General features: G+C 40.1%; 1 protein-coding gene across 2 annotated transcripts in view; it reads right to left on the reverse strand.

The window, feature by feature from the left end:
- Window positions 1-387: 387 nt before the first annotated feature.
- IRS1 (insulin receptor substrate 1) overlaps window positions 388-19054 on the reverse strand; it is a 67507-nt gene continuing 48840 nt past the window's right edge. Inside the window, exons 2-3 of one of the 2 annotated variants that reach the window (XR_004744891.3) lie at window positions 13307-13401; window positions 388-4990 (exon numbers count right to left, since the gene is read on the reverse strand). The gene's annotated coding sequence lies outside the window, so the exon portion shown is untranslated. The remainder of the gene's footprint in view (window positions 4991-13306; window positions 13402-19054) is intronic. The other variant, XM_002749924.6, reaches the window with a different exon arrangement.

The following is a 19054-nucleotide window of genomic DNA, read 5'->3' on the forward strand; positions in this document are numbered from 1 at the left end:
CACAGGCGTGAGTCACCACGCCTGGCCAAACAAACTCTTTAAGAGATCTGTGTGCAAATTGAAGAATGCATATTAAAAAAACAGAAAACTTTCCACCAAGAGGATGGAGTCGTACTCCCCTCTCCTCCCTCCCTTTGCCAGCACCACCATCAAAAGCAGCTTAAAGTCTTGACTGAGGTCTTTTTCTTTATGCACGTGGCCATTGGAAGCCAACTGAAGAGTGGTAGGGTGAGGCCAACTTATCTGTTCCAAAATCATTTAGGAAACCATGTTAAACAGCATACACTGCTCTTACCCAATCAAATGTCCTAGCAAAATTTAATTGGCAGTTTGTTTCATGTCCAGCAATCAAAGACATTAAGGACCACTAACATTTACATCCATGAATTCATTTAGACAATTTTCTTTAATTGATGATGAAGACACTACAATTCTAAGTACCAGACAGAATCAGGAAAAAAAAAATGAAAATAAGCATAACACTATAAAGAAAACTTGGAAAAGTGAAACACTTCTAAATAAAAATTATATACCTGGCCTGGTACCCATTACATATGTACATAATACATGTTATACACATATATACAGTAAATGTTTTGGTAGCAATACAGACCATGCATTGGTCTTTGTGTACACATATGAAGTAGCACCGGGAGCAGCACCACCATCTTAAGATGATAAACCAAACTCCACACACATTAAATGAAAATACATATGTGTTTAATTTGGCCCACCCTATAGCCAACAGGTGTAAGGAAAGTACTTTGCAAGAAAAAATTGTGGGAACTACATTCTTAAGCCAATGGCAAAGTTCTAAAGAGAAAAAAAAATCTCTACAAATGTCTATGCACATACAGACAAGTTTTCCTGTTTACTGAATTTGTCCTATCATATGGCATATTGGTTAACACTGGAAAAATTAACAGCATAAGCAAACAGACATTTAAATGCCAGGTGAATGGCAGAACTCTAAAACACCAGATCTTTCGGTGTATACGTCACAAATGCCAAGTCATTGACAAACTAGAAAAGAAAGATAACTCTCCACCTAATTACGTGTTTTCTAATCATACTAGCTAAATATAAGCTCTTTATTCATAAATTCCTCGAGTAGGGTTAAGCACCTCCAATATCATTCCACCTCCTCCCTGCACCTAATCTGATGCTCTCTTCCAAAGCTGAGACACACAACAGGCTACACATTCTTTACCCAAACTTAGGAAACTAACTTACAGAACTATGGAAGGACCATGAAGTTCTGTGGCACTGCCTTAGACATGATGCACGGCACCAGTGTTTATCATCGTTCTACTGCCTAGGATGTTGTTTTTGTTCTCCATAACTGAGCTCACAGTATGGAGGTCTTTTAGTCTTGGCAAGGTCATATTTCCTCACATTTCTAGAAGAGCATGTTTCTTCCTCTCGAGTTTCTTACCAGCCTATACACATACACACGTGCACGTGTGCATGCCCCCTATATATGTATATATATACATACATATACAGCATTACTTCCAACTAACATTCATCATTCATGGCATTCTAGGAACATTAACTGCCCTGTCAAGTCATTGCAAAGAAGAAATTTCATATTGGCTTCCACCAATTCTCCTTCCCATGCCTACCAAACGGGTCATGTGTCTTCCCAGTCAAGGTCTTAATTCACAGTGTCTGGATTCAGGGCCTCCTTGTGTGATGGACTGACCTACAGAGCTCTCTGCAAAAGTAGCATGAGACCAAATATAGGATCACTGTCACCAGCAGCTGGAACAATGCGTATGGAGACTATTTTTCATGGTTGTCATTGTCTGTGGATAGTGAAACCCATCCCCCCTTTTTTTAACCACCTGCAGTAAATAAAATTAAGGTTTCCAACTTCGTGGTATATTGCATTCAGGATGCAAGATGGAATAAAACAGCGCTTCAGTTTGTAAAATATTGTTTCTTACTGTACAGAAAAATTATTTCTTAATACTTTAAATGTCTCAAATTTATGTGACAGCTAGAATACAAAAGCCAGAGAAAGAAAGGTTAAAAATCTCTACTTCTGGCTAGATGATTTTTAGTAGCTCCATTTTTGCAGTCACTAGATTAGTCAAGGGAGTCCCTGACCTTTGAAAGTCAGTGAGAAATAGCCACAAATGTAACATCAGTACTGATTTGTCATTATTGACTCAGGTGGTTGATCATTAATGGATTCTCTTCACTTCTAGCTGGTTCTAGGGCCATTCTTTTGCCCAGAATGAAGATATCATCAAAGTCGTGAAATATATTTGTTCTTTTCACAAAAGAGAATTTTTAAACTCCACCTAAGTCTCTAAGAAATAAAGCTGAGAGGTTGGTGTCACGAAGAAAAACCCACTAACTTCTAGGTTAAACAGAGGCCACTAGAAGCCTCAATAATGAAAGCCCTTGGCTGGCCTACAACCCTTTGAAATGGATAAAAGCCAGCTCTCCTCAATGGGAACTGAACACAAGGACTTAGCAGCTGACGTTGCTCAAAGTAAACTCTTCCTGTCGCCAGAGCATGAGTTTTTGGTTTGAGTACCAGCAACTTCCAGTTTTAAATCGGTAGTTTGATGCCACCATAAAAACCAGGTCAGGCACCACTAGAAGCAGCTTACATAAGAATTTCTACCTTTATGCTATTTGACTCAAGAAAAAAGTCAGAGAAATAGAGACAGATTTTTCCAGTCTGTTCATTCCTGTCCTCATCCAAAACATGTTGAGAATTACACATGCAGAGGTATCTCGGTAACAGATATTCAAAATATAGGTTCCTTGAGAAATAATAATCAGCTTTACAGAAAAATGGTTGGTAGTGACTTTGTTCATTGATTTCTTTTTAACTATTTCAGTCCTCAAAGAAACAGATCAGGGCACTTGCTCTCTTCTTCCACTGGCAAGAGTATGAATCAGACTACTTGAAAACATGAAAAGTTAGTTTGACTAAGAAAGTCTTTTTTATGAAAGAGTGAAAAACAACTTTTCTATCAGATTTTCCAAATGGGTAGTGCTCTCTACTAATAGGAAATGATGTCATTCTGCAAGTTCCTTGAAAACAATGGATTCTTATGACTCTAGACCCTATTTATCTTAGAAATTGATGAGCATGCAAATGATTAAAATCTGCAACAATGAACATTGCATAACTGTCTGTGAGGTACATGCCATGTGGTTGAATGAACAGTAACATAGGCCTCAGCAGTGTGAGGGGTTCCATTTATCTCCGCTCCCTTTTGAGTAGAGCTAGGGTCCCCTAACAGTTCATCAGGAGGCAGCAGCCACTACAATGCCCTCCAACCCTGGCCCCTTCCCTGTAGTCCCCACTCCCACCCAGGGAGCTTAGGCACTCAGAGAAATAAAATGTTGCTCCTTCCAATAGTAGGGCTGGGAATTCCTGATAGAGAGTTTATATTGACTCAGAGGGAGCCTGATATTTGCATTATTTCACTTAACTTTTTCGGAAGCTTCCAGGTAAAAAGATTTAAAAATCTGTCAGAAATATATTTAAATGTATTCATTGCCATTTCCTTTTCTCATGGAAAAAAATTCCAAGACCTGTATACTTTCGAACAAGAAAAGAATTAACATTTTCACTGATGGCTACATGTTTCAGTAACAGGTCATTAAGCTTTTACGTGCTTTCTGTACACTGTGTTTTATTAACTAATCACTAACAGGCCAGCACCCACCAAGGCAAATGGGCCAATTACATTCAGTTAACTAATGTAACACTGGAAGTTCTCAAAAAACATGAGTTAAGGGTCTTAGGGAAAGTGACATGTAGCCCTGGTCACGATGAAAAACACTTTCTGGAATTTTAATTTCTGGTTAGCAAGCGTTCACTTGTCTTACCATCTTCTCAAGACAATGCAGGAAACGAAATATAATGTGTACACAGAAAAAAAATGGTGGGAATAGAGCGGGAAACTAACAGAAAGTGGGGGTGGGGAGGGGAGAAAAGAAAAGATCAACAGTATCTAGTTTATTATGAATAGAAAGACATTTCCAGAATTTACAAACACCCACATTGTTCATTCCAAAGAGAGCTTTTGATTTGAAGGAATTACCCATGTCTCCTTCTCTTTACAATATATACAATGGAAGACTTTGATTTCCTCTTCTTGTAATTTTGCTTCCATTCAACTGCTGATTTTAAGCTGACACTTGAAAACACCCAGTCGAATATATCCTTCTTCAGTTTAATTAACATAGCCTATTGTCTTACAAGAAAAAATACAAAATTAAGATTAATTCTTATAAGGAACTCAGCTCAACATCAGGTTGATATTACAGGAAATAGTATCAGCAAATATAACTATACAATTGAGAACCATCTATGGCACTATGATTCTTATTGTTTTTTCTGAATTACAATCTTAAAACAAGGAACACACCCTACTCTACTCTTTTAAGCCTTGTTTTAAGCATTTGCTCCACTGTTTACAACAGAACTTGTATACCTCAGTCCTACATCCAAAAAAAAATATGTGCTGTAAGAAAAGGTACATTTTCATTTAAAAAATTACACATATAAATCAAAGCCTATGTTAAATATTTAATACTCTCTCCACCCAATGTGAACAGTTTCATATGAAATAATTTACAGTGATGCTTTGTTGTACACAATTTCAGCAGCAGATGAAATGTATCTTGTAAATGCATTGAGAGTAAACTCATTCTCTCAAGACACGGTGGCGGGCACATCAGCTCATTGTGGCCAGCTAAGTCCTTAAAGTTGAAGACGAAGTTTATGCAGACTCATTGTTCTGGTGTCACAGTGCTCATTTTGCTTGGCACAATATAGAATGTGCAGTTCAGTCAACAAACTCCTGAGGATTGGATAAAGTAAACACACTGAAATGGATGCATCGTACCATCTACTGACAAGCAAGATATGAGGTCCTAGTTGTGAATCACGAAATATTTAGAGTCTAGGTACCCATGAGTTAGAGGAGGATTTGCTGAGGTCATTTAGGTCTTCATTCTGGAAAGAAAAATGAAAGAATTCATCACCATAGGCATCTCAAAATGAACAATCACTACTTGAGAACCTTTCTTTTAAAATGGGCAGCGTCATATAAACTGAAGCCACGGGCATAAATAGTACTGTGCACCTAAATAAGATCGACAAACTGTATTTAGCTTTTCATTTATTTCAAAATGCAAGTCTAAAGAAATCACTAACTAAAAGTAGTCAGTATGGAATCTGTAAACAAATCAACATGATCTGGATGTTTTAGAGGTTCAGCAAAGAAAAAAATGGAAAATTCTTTGGTGTTGTGACCGAATCATAAACATACATTACAATTGCTATACAAAATGACCATGAAATACGAGCAAGTTGTAGTCAGTCTATGTTCCATCTCCTTCTGGTTAAAAGTCAGCTGCAGATTTTAGAATGTGGAGCTGCAGAGCTTCGCATTACAAAGTTAGAAATCAACATTTAATGTGCACAAACATTGTCTGACATAAAAATTTGAGATGCAAAGGGAGACCCAAGAACAACAGACCTACTTACTTAATCATTAAGTAAGAGAAGAAAAGGATTCAGATTTATGTCTGATAGAAATAAGTTATTTAGGGCCGGGCACGGTGGCTCAAGCCTGTAATCCCAGCACTTTGGGAGGCCGAGGCGGGTGGACCACAAGGTCAACAGATCGAGACCATCCTGGTCAACATGGTGAAACCCCCTCTCTACTAAAAATACAAAAATTAGCTGGGCATGGATGGTGGCATGTGCCTGTAGCTGGGCATGGAGGCTGAGGCAGGAGAATTGTCTGAACCCAGGAGGCGGAGGTTGCGGTGAGCCGATATCGCACCGTTGCACTCCAGCCTGGGTAACAAGAGCAAAACTCCGTCTCAAAAAAAAAAAAAAAAAGAAAGAAAGAAAGAAATAAATAAGTTATTTAGGCAGAGGCACAGCATTTCTTCTTTGCAATTCAAGAAGGTCAATTTTAAAGGGGCACTATCCATGATTCCCCCTTCAAGTGAAGACTCTTTTTCAACCTCCTAAAGCATCTTTTATCCAAGTATTACATTGCATAGTCCTTTAGAGGTCCTTGTTTTTCATGCATTCAAAACTTATCTATAAATAACAGTATCTATAGAATGCACTGAAGGGTATTTAGCAGAGAGCATAGATAAGAAATACTTGTTGAATGAGTACATGGTTGCAGTAAATACTAGGAAGCATACAGAGTTGGAGTCTGTTGCCAGCCCCGCCTTCTAGCAATCCTAGAAAGGAAGGCAAGTTCTGTTCAGAAATACATGGCATGTGAAGTAGACATCAGTACATGTCATGATACACGCATGGGAGCAAAAGCTCTAGACACATGGAGGATGGAAAGAGTCCTCCAAGCGAGGGGTATAAGGAAGCACCTCACTGATACACTTGGCTTGGTTTGGGAAGAAAAACAATAATCTGGGGCTGTGGAAACAGAGTCGTGTCTATGTTGCTTCAGTGTTACAGCCCCAGAACATAGCACAAGGCTTGCCACATAGTGATACTTAATAAGTAGGAGTTAAATAAATGAAAAGGAAAAGGGCACTTCCCATTGAGGACATATGACAAGGTCCTACGGGGTGAGAGGGTAGCCATAAGCAGGCTAAGTAGAGGATGTGGCTTCACTAGACCCCAAGATATCTGAGGATGGGTAGAAGGAATTAAGTCTACAAATGTAGGTTGAGGTAGATGGTGAAGAACCTTCAATGACAAGCTAAGAGGTCTTTATCTAATCATAGAGACAATCAGGACATTCTACATTGTGATATGGTCAAGATGTAGCAGTAATAATACACATAATCTACAAGGATAGTGACGGCTTCTAAAATACACGAAACCTAAGTGTGGACCAACGTATCAGGTTGTGCAAAAGTCATTGTGGTTTTTGCCATAAAAGAAATTGCAAAAACCACCATTACTTTTGTATCAACCTAATATCTTTTTCCCTGTCTCCTCCTGAACGGAATCATTATGGCTGGGATCAGTCACCATTCATTACGCAACAGTTTTCTGATTAGTCAAAGTTTACCAAATGAGGACTCTAGTTTTAGGAGATTTCTGTTTATTTTTAAATATTAACCCTGTATCTAAAAGGCAGGTAAACAAACTGTTGAACTGACTGATGAAGACCTGGCATGAAGATCCCAGTGTAAAAACCAACAAAAAAGAAAGCATTCCAAGTTTACCCCTTTAATCGCCAGAGAAACAGGATTTATTCTGTGTGGTGTCGATGAATGAAAGGAAAGCCCATCCCTACACAAGCTGTTGGTAAGCCAGGCAACTCCCCACAACAAGCTCCAGATCTCTCATTTACTGTCAAGTTTCTCCTGAATGCATATAGGAATGTTCCCACCAGAACATATAGATTAGAGCTCAACACCGTTTCACACCTCTGGACCTATAATTAGGCAGGAAGGCCACATTTTATTAACGGCCTTGTGACAAGCAAACAAACCGCTGAATATAAAATGGGGGAAAGGCAAAGGGCATACGGTATGTTTTCCATTTCATATCTGGCTCTTCTCCAGAAGGGGTGGGTGAACAGCTTCGTACAGGAACACACTGTACCCTGTTTTATCAACACACGTGCCAAGCTGCATGAATGCATAACGACAGAGACCCAGGGCCCGTGAGGAGAGGGAAACAAATGTTGCTTCACTGGGTGCTGTGATCTATTAGTTTGGGCCACTTGGAAATGATCCCTGTCATTATCCACAAGTACGGTCAAAGAGCAGGAAATAAAAGGACATACTGATTTTATTGATACCTTCCTTCCAAAGTCTTACTTAGCACACTACTTTCCAAAACCCTTCATCCTAAGTCCTCATCAACACTTGTCTAAGCCACAAATGCTGCCCGTTGGTGGCATTGACATAAGAGACGATGAAAAAGTGAAAGCAAGTGGTAAAAAGTGTGAGGAAATGCTGATGGGGGGTGGCAACAGGAACAGGCAGTAGAGGGCTGGACAAATGTAACGGGAAGGTCTGAAGTTCACACCTGTTTGACTTTGTACAGGGTGTGTGTACTTGCGTATGCACATGAAGTTGAGTTGCTAAGTAATGACACCGACATCCTTCAGTGAGAGCTGTCCTTCATCACAGCCACCTTGGGAGCTGCATACTTATTCCAGTCATGCAGCCATTGTTTGCAGCATTTTTGGAATGCCTGCTCAGCCTTGGGCATATTCTTTTGAAAAGTCTCTATAACAGCCAGTCTTAGCCCTCTGAGGACACGTTTGATCTTTGGAGACAGCCAAAAAGCTTTGAAAGCCAAATATCGTGAATAATGGAACTGATTAAGCTGGGTAATAGTTCCCAGCGAGGTATTATCTAAAGCCAAAGAGCTCCAAAACCAAAGTTTGAAAAGCAGAGTTGTGTACAACAGTGATCTGATGAGTTTGTTGGAAAGGAAGTCTCCTCACTTTAGAGACCGACCTCAGCATATGCTTAATGAGACTAAAGTTCATCTGTCCACATCTCCCTAGCTCTGCATACTGGCAATCAAGCAAGGCTGAACTTCAATAAATCGACTCACATAAAAACGGCAAACATTGGTGTAACTTAATATATTTTTAAAAAGAAAAAAAGCAATGCCCATACTAGAGTCTTGCAGTCAGTCAGTCATTCAATGTCATAAGCATAAATACAATGATAAAGACTAGAATAAACAAGGAAAAAGCCCGCGTAGGCATACATATGTAAAATACCCTTTATATATACATGACTTCAATTGACTGAAGAGAGACAATTGACTGACCAGAGGTAGCAAATGTTGCTACAAAATTTTACAAATGCAAAAATTCATTTGTAACAAGCAGAAACTGGAAACAAAAATGCAAAACATTCCCCTAAGAGAAGACACTGTGCAAATATCAAGTGGTGATGTTCCTAGTACATTCTCTCTGGTTACATCACTGAGGAATAACTTCTGAAGGCAGAAATACAATGCACCTGTCATGAGATTTAGTAGCAGGAAATTACATTTTGACAAAATTTCATCACCACATCAGTATCTACTACACCCTTCTGTGGGTATCTTCTCATAAGATAAAACCCACCAAATCCTGTTGCTAGTAATGAAAAATGTAATTTTCAAAGCATTATCAAATAAGTCAACATTTGAGCAATGCTACTTGAGACCTATGGATTATTGCATTATTGCATCTAGCAGGAATTTACATCTTCTAGACTCTATCCACTTAAACTATGCCTACAATAGCTGAGAAATTTAAAAAAGGCTGTGCTTCCTCTTACATTGTCTCAGCCTACCGATTGTTTTCACTGGGAAAGCAGCTGGGAGCAGCACGAGCGTACGGCAAGTATGATGGAAAGATCTGTACACTTTCAGCAATGCATTCTTGGACAAAACCATTGACAAATGTTTTCATCCTGTATTTATATGTTTTGAAACTTCTTGCCAATATGCTGAGTCAAGGGCAATATAGTAATAAACACCTGGTTGGGGCATTGCTAGTAGTTCCTAGTTTTACTAGGGAAATAAGAGTAAAATATTTTAAGTTGCTTGGCTACTGTCACATACTCAATTGTTAGAAAGTAATGCTTCTTTATCCAACTGTCTTTAAAAAATGACTGTAGTGATGACTTTTTTTCCAAAGAGATCACTGTTTGAAATCTTACATTGTAGATTGAACTAGAAAATTCATATAAATTAAATTCCTCCACTTAAAGAAATGCATCAAAACAGCGTATTTCTCTTTCAGTTAACATAAACAGCTGTGTTTTTTAAATGTTATCATGAATATAACACGGAAAATATATAAAATACAGGAAGATGCAAAGAAGGAATAAACATGACTTATATTCCCTGCCACCCAGAAAAACCACTACTTAGCTGTGGTTGTAGTTTCACAATTTACTTAAAGGATTTGAACTTTTAAAATGTTACATTTAATCTCCCCCAAAAAAAGTCTAAGTAGGAAAGAAAAATACTGTTTTAATCATACTTAGATCTTTCCCATTTTTAAAAATCCATGATGAGAAACTTTTTTGAAACGTTATCCAATTTTTTAAATCCTCCTGGTATCCCATCCCTTTTCCATCATCCCAATGCATTGTATAATATGGGGAGAGTAGGAATTTGAAAGAAGGAAAATCTTCTGGCTCCCTGGCTTTCATTTCCAAAAGCCTAAATATTTAAGGGACTGGCACAGGCAAAATATTTGGAAGAGCCAGGAGAGCAGAAGGATTCCTCTCAGGTTAGAAAAGATTACCTTCATGAGAGCAGAGGGCTCAGTGGGTAGCTCTATACCTTGCAAGATTCTGACAATGATGCCTGTGACCTCTCTCTATTCTGTCTTCCCCGGTCTGTTGATTTCTTATTTCACACAGTTAGTTTAAAGTGCATACCCATACTACCACAATTCGTTTCTTCAGTTACCTCGCTGCTGATACAATTAATTCATTGTGCCACTAACTGGAAGCAAATTATGTCTTCTAGAATGCTTATTAATAAAGTACCTTAGAAGACATTGCAAAAGTATTCTTTTTTAGCACAGCTGAATCTGGCAAATGAGCCCAGATATATGTACATGCACATATATATGCCAGCCCAGTAAACATTATGTGTGTGTGTGTGTGTGTGTATATGTATGTATGTATGTATATATATATAAAATCATCAGTCTCAAATCTCAAATACCTTTATAGTTCTGGTAGTAGATGGGTGTTCCTCATTAAAATTCATACCTCAATAAAATCCCAGAAGAAACATCTCAGATGAATAAAAAAGACCACTGACCTATAGACTGTGAAACATGTATGAAAGGAATTTCCCAGCTTAAAGCCTTGGTTCTAGCATTTGAGTTAGTAGCATAGAAGGAGGAAGCTGCATTCTCCCAGTCCAGTGCTGTTAGCTATGGTCATTGCTGACACAGAAAGAATATCTAAATCCAGAGAGCCACAAAAGTCTGGGGCATGGGATAGTCTCCCCATTCCTTACAAGAGAGAGCTGGGAAGTGCAGGGGCAAGCTGAAGCTTGGAAAAGGACAAAACTAAGCGGTGAAGTCTCAATTCTCAGCTCGAAAGCCTTCACACCATAATCACACACATATACACAATCAAGTGAAGATTGAGCTGAAGTGAGAGGTAAGACCAACATGTTTGCTACTTGGATGTTCAAAGGAGAAAGCCATTTTAGCTAAAGAAAGGAAACCAACTTCTTTTAAAACAGGCCAGGATTGAGCTGGAAAGACTTGGTTTTGTGGTCTTAAATGGCAAAGGGTAAGCCAACCAGCCAAGCCAGTGCTTTCATGGAGCTGCTTAAATAGCACTTTTGCCTGGTGCAAGTCACATGGGAGAGGGCTGGTGAAAATAACAAGGTTGCTGGCCAGACCTTCCAGTGCACAGGGTTGCCAAGGAAGAAAATTCAGGGAGATTCGCCAACATGTGAGAGGCCATCTCGCTCCAGTTCCCCTTTTGTCCCAGTGAAAGAGCTTCTGGCAGGGCTGGTGACTTCAGAAGACCACCAATGAAGAAAGGCACACGCATTGTGAAAAGGAAAGAAGACCGAAAGGCGATCACTAAGCCTGTCAACTCCGGCTGAGGCCTGTGAGGCTGAATTCTGTCACTCTCATGAATTTCAACTTTCCCGGCTACCAAAGGCAGAAGAGGATTCTGGAAACTTTTCAGGATGATTAGGAATTTGTGGATAAGACAGACTATAAAAGAACATTTAGTTCTCAATAATTAAAAGTGTACTGTCAATACTATATTAAGGAAATCTGAATAAATATTAATACATCTTTTAAGCCAAAGAATACCCACTTCCATTATTTCCCATTCTTTTTATTAACAGAAAGCATGCTGATAAAGAGAGTGAGGTCAAGACTATAACTGCTCCTCCCCTCAAATGTAAATCCAAATGTTTCCAATCTCCCTTTTACCAATACTATAATTTCTTCTATGTATATAACACAGTCAAGGTAAAAGGACTCAGGAAAAAAAACAAAAAACAAAAAACGTTTCTCTTCAAGTCAGACTGCATGCACTGTCAGGCAGGAAGGTTTAATTTTTTTTTTTTTTTTTGAGACAGAGTCTCACTCTGTCACCCAGGCAGGAGTATAGTGGTGCCATCTCAGCTCACTGCAACCTCCTCCTCCTGGGTTCAGGCAATTCTCCTGCCTCAGCCTCCCTAGTTGCTGGGATTACAGGTGTGCACCACCACACATGGCTAATTTTTGTATTTTCAATAGAGACAGGGTTTCACCATGTTGGCCAGGCTGGTCTCCAACTCCCAACATCAGGTGATCCACCCACTTCAGCCTCCCAAAGTACTGGGATTACAGGTGTGAGCCACAGAGCCCAGGCAGGAAGCCTTACTTTTTTTTTTTTTTTGAGACGGAGTTTCGCTTTTGTTACCCAGGCTGGAGTGCAATGGCGCGATCTCGGCTCACCGCAACCTCCGCCTCCTGGGTTCAGGCAACTCTCCTGCCTCAGCCTCCTGAGTAGCTGGGATTACAGGCACGCGCCACCATGCCCAGCTAATTTTTTGCATTTTTAGTAGATACAGGGTTTCACGATGTTGACCAGGATGGTCTCGATCTCTTGACCTCGTGATCCACCCGCCTCAGCCTCCCAAAGTGCTGGGATTACAGGCTTGAGCCACCGCGCCCGGCTTTTTTTTTTTTTTTTTTTTTTAAGACGGAGTCTCACTCTGTCACCAGGCTGGAGTGCAGTGGCGCGATCTCGGCTCCCTGCAGCCTCCGCCTCCCGGGTTCAAACAATTCTCCTGCCTCAGCCTTCTGAGTAGCTGGGACTACAGGCGCATGTGGAAGCCTTAATTTTAACAAAGCTCCACCAAAATAAACCCGTTACGAAAAGACATGAAGGCAATATGACAGACTCTTTTCTACCAAGTGAGAATGTCATACCAATCAGTCTTTCTTCTGCTTTCATGGGCACTATTTCGGCAACGTCTTCCCGCACAGGAATTACATTTCAGTTGAGGTTTCTATCGTAATTTCACATCACTTTTGGGTTTTGGGTTTTGGGTTTTGCTTGTAATGGTCAGAATACAGGATACAGGTTTTATAGGTCTGGCACTGATACAAACCAGTAGACTTACATTATAATCACAACTTCATTTAGCGTACGGATGGTGAAAATTGTGAGCAAGACTGTTTCTATAATTAGATAAAAGGGAATCAGGCAGATCCTATTTTCACTGCCTTTACTTTTTGTTAAAAATGAATAGATTTCTCATTCTTTGCCTCTCCCTTAGGTCAAATTGCTTCAAGAAAGCAACAGTCTGATTTTATATTTGAGTAACTGTCTGACTTACCCAATTGTTTCTCAGCCATCATCAGTTTTTCCATAATAGCGCGGGAATCAGGCACTGAGCACACATTTGCATAGACATCCCCGGTCTGCAGTGGACTGAGGTAAGAATCATTAACACCACTGACATCACTTTTGGCAGCTGGAGAAGTGGGAAAACCTGTGTTTAATCTATTTCCTACTCGCCGCAAGTTTTAGCTGGAGTCCCCGATAATATGGGTTGTGGTTGACTTTATGGAAGAACTTGGTCATGTAAGAAAAATCTGCTTAACTGAACAAGCATCTTCCAAAACAACCAGGAGGTACCCTCAGCTGTGGGGCCCTGATATTCCCAAACATTTTTCTGAGCTCAAGCTCAGTAGAAAATTTTCCCTGCAACATATATCTAAGGCAGGGGTACTCAATTCCCAGGCTGTGGATTGGTAGAGATCCATGGCCTGTTAGGAACCTGGCTTCACAGCAAGAGGTAAGTGGTGGATGAGCATTATTACCTGAACTCTGCTTCCAGTCGGATCAGCAGTGGCATTAAGATTCTCACAGGGCTGGGCGTGCTGGCTCACACCTGTAATACCAGCACTTTGGGAAGCTGAGGTGGGCGGATCATGAGGTCAGGTGTTTGAGACCAGCCTGGCCAACATGGTGAAACCCTGTCTCTACTAAATATACAAAAAATTAGCTGGGCATGTTGGCACGTGCCTGTCATCCCAGCTACTAAGGAGGCTGAGGCAGGAGAATCGCTTGAACCTTGGAGGGGGAGGTTGCAGTGAGTGGAGATTGTGCCATTGTACTCCAGCCTGGGTGACAGGGTGAGATCCCATCTCAAAAAAAAAAATTATCACAGGAGTGTGAACCATATAGTAAACAGTATATGCAAGGGATCTAGGTTGCATGCTACTTAGGAGAAAATAATGCCTGATGAAACCATTCATCTCTTCTACCCCCACCCATGGAAAAATTGTCTTCCATGAAACCTGTCCCTGGTGCCAAAAAGGCTGAAACCCCTAATCTAAGGAACACCTCCAGGAAATCATCATCTTACAGAAACAAAAGAGTTTTAGCCTTTATTTTCCTTTTTGCTTTGAGGAGAATATCAAGGGGAAAATGTTGAGAAGAATTTGATCTGGGATTCTTTGAGGTGAACTGTTCCTTAAAAAAAAAGGGAGGGTCTAATTATTGAAGAAACACTCCCTCTCTGAAACCAATTGAAATTGATTATAATACAAGTATACAGCAACATATTTCAAATATATTTGACCCACAATTTTCTTTTGTTTTACCCGAAGAGTATTTGTTATAGAAATGCAAGTCATAAAGATTTCTGGGCTATTCTAGTAATTCTTAAACAAAAGTCAATGTAAAAGGAGCATAGAAAAGTATACCATCCAACTTAGATTTCAGAAGGCCATACATAGGCAGGAACCATATTAATTAGCTCATGTTAAAGAGAAAGCTATTAACTGTTGCTTATAGTAAAGCAATATGGCAATAAATGTGTGTTTCCTTGAGTTGCCACTTCCTGAGTGGTGAGTAATCTGTAGGCAATTTTGAATTTAAAAATGTATGTCAGGGAATTCAACCCCAAAAAAGGTTATTTTGAGAATGAAGATGGAGCTGTTGCATGATTATCATGCTTTTTAAAGACTGATAATTTTGTTGAAGTCAAACTTATTTCTGAATTAAAATTTGAAAGGAAACTAAGACAAGTTCCTTATCCCTTGTGTCAATGTTCTTTTCTCTGTGATTTCAGGCAAGTTGCTCACCCTCCAAAATCCCAAATGTTTTCATGTGTAACACAGGAGAGCAATGCCCATTTCATAGGGTTCTCATTGAGATGAAATGAGATAATACATGACATTTTTGTTATCATTGTGCCTGACACGTAATAAGCTCTCAATCATTAGCTCCTAGGGTAACTACTGTTATGAAGAACTAGAAACCCCTGGATCCCACATCTCTTCCTATTGCCTGAAAACACACCTGTCAAAAACACTCTGGTGGAACTAGCAAACAAGGATGAATCTACCGACCAAATGCCAGGCAAGCACTGAATCTGAAGCCAATGTTAGTATGCATCTTGGGAAGAGAGAACAAAGTTATTTCAGAAAGGAGGAATGGGAAAACGCCAGAACAAAGAGAAAAAGTAAAAATAGCAGTAGTAGTAAAGATACGATGTGTAATACAATTTTATACAAGGACCTGTCTACCTACACAGAAAAGAGTACAAATCAAATACTGAGACAGTAGCATTCACGTATCTTTGGGAACATCCCAAAATAATGCTTTCTACAGAAACATCAGAAATGGCACTTTTATTGCCTGAAAAATATCAGAAGCTTGAAGCCCCCACTACTCTAAGTCTGCTAATCAAAGATTTCTAATACTATTAAAAGTATTTACAAAGAAATCACATGAATATACTTAAATGGGTGTTCAGTGAGATTCCTATGCATTATTCCTAGGTTCTAAAGCATCTTTATAATTGGTGGTGGTAGGGGGAAGGAATTGGGTGGCTTTTGTTTCCAAATTCTTTTCCCCAATCTCTCATCTGAAGGAACCGAACAGGAGTGTGATCCAACAGTCAAGGCTGCCTGAGAAACCTGATGAAAAACTGAAATTGCTGCCAGATGCACATCTAATCACTGGCAGCTGGAAGAGGAGAGGAAACAAATCTCAGATAGACCATCTAAAATAATTGATAATGCATCCACTGCTTGCAGCTCTAAGGTCACTGAAGCAGACGATGGTGCCAGTTTCTAACTGACTGCAAACACTTCTTTATTATCTTGTGTAAAGAGGCAAAATTTTTCCAATTGACAAAGAGGGGTTGACCTTTCACCTACTGACCCCAAAGCTCCTGGTCCCTTGCTTTCATCTTTCGAGTCTCACTTCCACTTTGCTCCTGCCCCTCTCTATTTTCTCCATTATCTGACATTTCAGCCTCCTTCTTTTTAATGTGGAAAAAGTCACTTGCTTAAAAGTTCCCTAATGGCATCCTTTTTTTTTTTTTTTTTTCTGAGACAGTCTTGCTCTGTCACCCAGGCTAGAGTGCAGTGGCAGGATATGGGCTCACTGCAACCTCCGCCTCCCAGGTTGAACTGATTCTCCTGCCTCAGCCTCCCGAGTAGCTGGGACTACAGGTGCACACCACCACACCTGGCTAATTTTTGTATTTTTAGTAGAGATGGGGTTTCACCATGTTCGCTAGGTTGGTCTCTAACTCCTGACATCAGGTGATTCACCCGCCTTAGCCTTCCAAAGTACTAGGGTTACAGGTGTGAGCTACCGTACCTAGCCTCAACAGCATTCTTAAATGAAACTGCATATCATGTTATTGTAATGTTGAGCTGTCTGTCTGGCTGAGCTACAAGCATTCTTAATAAATAGGTGGTAGCAACTTTTAGCTAAGGAACTCTCGTTAAAAGATATTCATAGTGACTGTTACGGTCTGAAATGTATCTTTCCTTGCAATTTATATGTTGAGATCCTAACCCTCAACATGATGGTATAGAAGGTGAAGGCTTCGGCAAGTAATTAAGTCATGAGGATGGAGCCCTCGTGGGTGGGATAAGTGCCCTTATGATAAAACATGAGAGCTTGCTTTCTGCTCTCTACCATCAGAGGCTGCAATGAGAAGATGGCCATGGCAAACTAGGAAGAGGGCACATCAAACCTGGGTCTGCTGTGCCTCATTCTTGGATTCCCCCGCCTAGAGAACTGTGAGAGATAAATGTGTTGTTTAAGCCACCATCAACTCTATTCTGTAATAACAGCCCAAACTAAGACAGAGACTCTGAGGGGATTGCAGTCCCAACACAGATAAAAGGGGTCACCCTCAGGGCCGTGGAAGAGCCGCGCAGAAGCCGCTCATCTGGCCTTTGGCAGAAACAGGCTCAGGAGGCTCAACCGACTTCTCTCTGCAGACCTACCTTCTAGTCTCAAGCATTACACTAAATCTTTAGGGTAGTAGTTCTCAATCTGTGTGGGTGAAAAAACTTTGCCCCACAGGGGATAGTTGGCAATATCTGCAGATATGTCCACTTGTCACAACTGGGATGAGGTGGGGCAGGAGAGATGCTACTGGCTTCTCAGGGGTAAGGGCCTAGAATACTACTAGACACCTTATGACACAGTGAATGGCCTCTTGCAACAAATTAACAGCTTAATAAAATGGAGAAAATACCTGATTTTCAGTTATTTGCAAAGCTCAGGAAGATAATGAGATAAAGCTACATATCATGTTATGTAGTCAATGAGATAAAGCTACATATCATGTTAAGGAGTCAATGTTATTTATATGCCCCATTCATCATGCTCATTGCCCTGAAATCTGTAAGCCAGGGGAAAAAAAGAGCCCTCAAGGGCCAGATGTGGTGTGAGAGCTCACACCTGTAATACTAGCATTTTGGGAGGCCAAGGAGGGCAGATCACATGAGGCCCCAAGAGTCAGCTTGGCCAAATGATGAAACCCCATATCTATAAAAATACAAAAATTTGCCAGGTGTGGTGGTGCACATCTGTAATCCTAGCTACTCAGGAGGCTGAGGCACAAGAATCACTCGAACCAAGGAGGTGGAGGTTGCAGCAAGCTGAGATCTAGCCTGGACAACAGACTAAGACTCTGTCTCCAAAACAAAACAAAAATTCTTAACTATTAAATTACCTCTGTTCCAGAATTAGTCGACTTTAAAAAATAAATCCACTACCTTTATTCTCTAAGAGGCTGTTCTTAAATCAGAACATTGTTTCACAGAGCTTTTCTCTACTTTGTAAAATAAATATCCACACCTAGGAAGACAATTGATGACAACAACAAAAAAAAAACTCAACAGTCAAATGTCAAATGCAAGACTGAGATACAAATTGTAGTTGCTGTTTCTGTGTTTAAAATGTCTTTTTGGGAAGCTGCATTTAGGTCTGCTTTCCCAAAATTTAATCTTGAAGAAAAACAGCAAAGGAGGGAAGCGCAGGGCACATATATCATCATCCCTGAGTACACAGGGTTCTAGATTCTGAAAACTAGACAATGAACAGAACGAGTTGATTTCCAGGTATTTAAATAGCAAAGTTTTCAGAATGAATCCTAAGGCAATGGTAAGAAGAACAGATCCTCCTTAGATATATCCACAGGAGCTGCTGCAGGTCCCAGAGCACACCGAGAAAGCAACAGCTTCTATTCCTTCTAGACCACAGCCTGAGACAAAGTGCCTTCAAAATAAAAGGGAACCACACAACTTCACCTTACTATCAAACGTCCACAGGCTATAATTAACGCTTAATTAACAGCGTCATGATGAAATCTGCTTATTCTCCTCAAAAACTGTCTGAAGCTTTTTTTTGCCAACAAAAGATAGAAAACAAGGTGATATTCAATATAAGGACCAAATTATTATATGTCACAAGTGAGCCATGGCCTACCTGTTCATTTGGTTTGTCCACACTTTTCTTCTGCAACAATATAAGAAAGAGTTGTAGCCAGGTAAATGCCCTTGGAAAGCCTTACCCTTTAAAGAGTTTTCTTCCTTCCTGAATTCTCCTCATTCCCAACCATGACCAACACTCACCAGGGCCCCTAAACACAGCCACTGACTTGCCCCACATCATTTCTTTCGGGATCATCTTTGTGGGAAATTTTTGTAGAAACAAGAATTCTCTGTAGAAACAAGACCTTTCCAGGGACTCTTGAGCAGAGATAGGAGGACTTCTAAATCCTTGCTAATTTCCCACACTCTAATGCACAGTTAGAAAAAGTCAA

Source organism: Callithrix jacchus, chromosome 6, assembly GCF_049354715.1.
Source record: "Callithrix jacchus isolate 240 chromosome 6, calJac240_pri, whole genome shotgun sequence".
Taxonomy (NCBI): Eukaryota; Metazoa; Chordata; class Mammalia; order Primates; family Cebidae; genus Callithrix; species Callithrix jacchus.